Raw genomic sequence first — 4,490 nt, 5'->3', positions numbered from 1 at the left:
AAAATTACAATATAAAGCTATTATTGTGTTTGATGAGATAAAATTGATTGTACAAACTACATGAGGGATATTTTTTTTTTAATTCCTTTAACATTTAGCGGAAAGTGGACAGTAATCGGTTGTGGAATGTAATTGGGGAGTTAGTAGAAAGGGAAAAATATATTCTTTATCCAGCCCTCCAATCACTTCCCACAAGAGGAACATTTTATGAGGAAACCGATATCGATATTGATAGGACTATTTTGATTACTATCGAATTCAAAAGAGTCGGGAAATTTTCATGGTTTTCAGTGTTGCCCTTTTTTTGCCTATATGAACATATCGATAATGAATTCTAATTTCACAGGCTTCTATAATTAAGTAGTTTTTCCTCCGTCATATTTTATTTAAGCCTATTATTGCTTGGATTTATTTCATCATTATTTCTCTACGTTTTCCCTTAAGCAGGGCATAAGAAGATATTTCCCTTTAATAGTTTTGGCTAGTTCATGTATTCTATTGGTATGTCAGCAGCAAATTTAACACGGTTACCTTTTTATTAAAGAACCTTTTACTCACTATCCCTCCTTTTCAAATTGTTAAACATATTAATCTGAGCTTTAGAGCACGGAAATTGTTAAAAAAAACACCCTTTAGAATACGAAGTTTAAAAACTATTCAATAAACATATTCAGTCATTTTATACAGTTAACATATTATATTGGACATTGAGCGTTGAGCGCGCGTGAGATACGGGCCCCTTAAACCTTCACCTGGGTCGCAAGTCCCAGGCACTGTTGAAGCTCCTCTCCCTGCAACGCGATGGACTCGGCACCCGCACGGTGAATCCATTGAATGCTAAGAGGTTTCGTCTCTGAATATTAAAAAAAAATCTTCGTTAATTACTAGATATAACAAAAACTATTTGGGTCGAAGTATTTTTTGTATGACCAATAATACAAGTTTCGTTCCTTCATGTCATCACAAGAAAGCGAGATGTGGCTTCCAGATTTATTATTTTATCTTGGGAAAGAATCGGAAATAATGACATAGCGTTATGTCAAAGTCCAGAATAGATTAATTTCGAAAGTGACAGTTAACTAATGTGGCCTTTTGGTAATAAGGATTTATCTTTATTAATTATACCAGGTAGATTAAAAGATAAATAGGGACTAATTAAATTATTAGTAATTAATGTAACTAACATAGTATTGTAATTAAAAATAAATCAATAGTAGTAATTGAATAGAACTATTCAGAACGCTGTATAATATAACAAAATTATATTGTATAAAGCAAATTTAAAACTAAAATTATTTAATTCAAAAGACTGGTCAAATAAATAACGTAATTATTCGCGTGTATACATATTAAGTCTGCTCAACGGACTTAAAAGGTGCTGATTTTTTTTATTTGACCATTACATTTATACGCATTCGTGGTATTTTAAATATAGTAAATTGTATATACATATTTATTGAGGACGAACGGAAAAATATAATTAATTTTAAACAGGTAATATGAATGGTGAGAAACAAAGTATAAGAATAAGAACAATCTTAATATCAATGCATTCTACGTAATTCAAGATGGTCGATATTACGACTGACTAACTAACCAATAAAGCTAGGACCCCATACTGATAATTTTTCTACAGAGATAAAGACCAATGAAACCAAGCCAGTAAAAGTTTATAACTTCGTATATCTTAATTTAAAAGACAAGTATAGTCTATGACAGTAGTGTGCACCACCATCCATCGGCCCATTAGCTCAGTTGGTTAGAGCGTCGTGCTAATAACGCGAAGGTCGCGGGTTCGATCCCCTCATGGGCCAAATAATTTTTTGTATATTTTTTTAATAAAAAACGTCTTAAATGATCTTTAAGTTTTTTAAGAATAAAAATTATATATAATTAATTTGTTTTTTATAATCTTGTCAATTAACATACATTAGTCATATAAATATTAAGATACCAGTCATATAATATAGATAAGATACTTAATAAAAATATTTATGTATTTGAAATATTTTTTATAAATACAAAAATGAGAAACGTATTGATCTTGATAATCGGTAAAAAAAGTATAAAGATTTAATAAAAAACGTATAAAGATTTAATAATCATAACTAATATAGAGGCAAAGAAATTTATATAGAGGATGATGTAGGAAAAAATACTATTTAATAAGAAAAGCAATTATAAATAACATATAAATTTTAATAAAAAAAAATATATATGACATCATATTGTCAACATTTTTTAAAAGTCCATTATTCATCAATCCTTTGAACTTTATTTTATACGATTTCTAAACAAAATTTGTTTTTCTTTGTATTTATTAATAAATTTAAAAAAAAAACTCTCAGACAATTACTGTCTCCAAATGATTACACTAACACGCGTGAAGCACTTAATGGAAAATAATTCAACACCTTAAGTTTGAAAAAGAGCTGAAATATCTAGCACATCCCTGGGCCGATATTCAATAGCTTTAATAGCCTATAGCCATTGCAAAAAATCTGGCTTTCAACTGAAAAAACCGCATCGAAATCGTTCCATCCGTTCGAGATCTACGATGCCACAAACAGACTTACACACAAACATGGACCTCAAACTTAAAACACGAAGATTTTTTTTGCGTGACTTACAAGTCGAGCAAGAGCTAGTACTAATACTTTTCATATATATGATATGAAATTTTAGGAGACAATTTCTTAAAATCATAAATTATAACGTAGCTATTTGATTTATATGTAAGGGCTTATCGTGAGCTCGAAAGCCTAATATTTTGTAACAAAAACAAAAGAGGAACTTTTCGCTAAGCGATGTATGTGGCGTGGCGGGCAAGGTGTTGAGTGGTTTGATGTGTGGAGGGGGGAGACTTGGAGCGGAGAGAGATTATTTAAATGGCATGTTCAGATACAATTATTGATTATTTCGTGAAAATTGATAATGAACGAGTGATTAACTAAGAAATTGTACAGTTTTAATTATTCATTTTAAAAAACTAATCGCGTCCTCTAAATAAAGTAATAACTTGCTTCTTTTAAAGATCCGTCTATCAATTATTTAATTTTCGTTGTATTCCTCATAGACAACCCTTATTATGCTACAAAAGACATACTAATATTTGTTCAAACGGTTGACGGCATCCCCTTCATTATAAATTGTTAAAATCGACACGACTAACCTTCATTGTAATATAACCAAAGCTTGCTATAATAAAGATGATAATATTTTCTTTGAGAGAATACCACTCATATTTCTAATAAGAAAACAGAGTAAGGAAAAGTAAATAGAATATTAATTAACTACTTGTCCTAATAATAATTACGTGTGCTGTATTCTGTATCTACTGTACATATGATATCTGTACAATATTTCTTTGTACTAGTATAACAAATTCATCTTTAAACGTATTTTTTTTTAGTCAGCATAGAGATGCAAAATGGAACTCGCAATTTCTCATTGTAATTGAATAATGAGTGACAAATTTAACCAAAGTGTATTAAGATACAGTCTTGAATCACGCTGTGAATAATCAATCATTTGTAACACACCTTATGGCTAGACTAGGTATATATAAACACGAATTTAATGGCAAAAAACAACGCCTCTTCTTGAAAATCATCACAAATCTTTTATCTATATTTCACTGTGTTGTCTATAAATTTTGTATCACACTTCATATTCCATTGTGTTAACATTATATCAAATTTTTTTTAAGTCTAAAGCAAAATGTCTTTAATTATAATGTCATGAGTCTGATTCCGTATCAACCGTATGGAATATAAAGTGATTAATTTAATACTAAAGTAGTTTATTTTTAGATTCCTATTCATAAATGCCGCCCACGTTTATTATCTGTGACATTTTCATGAAGTCCGCTTCGATCTCTAACATTAAAATGCTTCTCGACATTTTCTGTTGCCTGCCCAGATATAGAACAAAATTTAATCGCTCCATTTAACGTACTTTTGGTGACGCGGAGACTAAATTAATCTGAAACTACTGGAAAGGTCAAAATAATCAATCACAGAATTGAATTTATATTAATATCGTATGTTTAAAACCACTTACTCCAATCCCCCGCACGTTTAACTTTATTATTAAGACACTCGCATTCAAAGGATATATTACCGTCAAGTCTTAAACAAACCTTGATAGTAATTTTTATATAAACTCATTTCTTTTTCCTTTTAATCATTCAAAAAACTTTAACGAGATCTTAGACTTTCGCGAGTTTCCATTAAAATAAAACTAATATTTTTCTGATTTACTACGCGATGTGTCACATCTCGTCAGCCCCTGATCACGGTTGCTGAAAAGTAACCGTAAGGTCGGGATTATATAGTTTTTAAAATAATAAAAATCGCGTACTAAATCATGCATGAATTTTACAAATTTTACAAGTTAAATGAGATATCGTTCAAACAAGAGATATTATGAGAAATTAATAGTTTAAACAAATGACACTGCTTTGTGTCCTGTTTATAGTACAAAACTTC

At 30.0% G+C, this 4,490-nt stretch overlaps 1 non-coding gene across 1 annotated transcript; it reads left to right on the top strand.

Annotated features, from left to right (window-relative positions):
* The first annotated feature begins 1,740 nt into the window (after positions 1 to 1,740).
* On the top strand, positions 1,741 to 1,814 carry Trnai-aau (transfer RNA isoleucine (anticodon AAU)). Its single transcript has one exon. It is a non-coding gene; the product is annotated as a tRNA-Ile (tRNA).
* The last annotated feature ends 2,676 nt before the right edge of the window (positions 1,815 to 4,490 follow it).

The sequence above is a fragment of the Danaus plexippus genome, chromosome 27 (assembly GCF_018135715.1).
Source record: "Danaus plexippus chromosome 27, MEX_DaPlex, whole genome shotgun sequence".
NCBI lineage: Eukaryota > Metazoa > Arthropoda > Insecta > Lepidoptera > Nymphalidae > Danaus > Danaus plexippus.
Note: the sequence above shows the minus strand (reverse complement) of the source record. Positions and strands in the feature narration are given on the sequence as shown.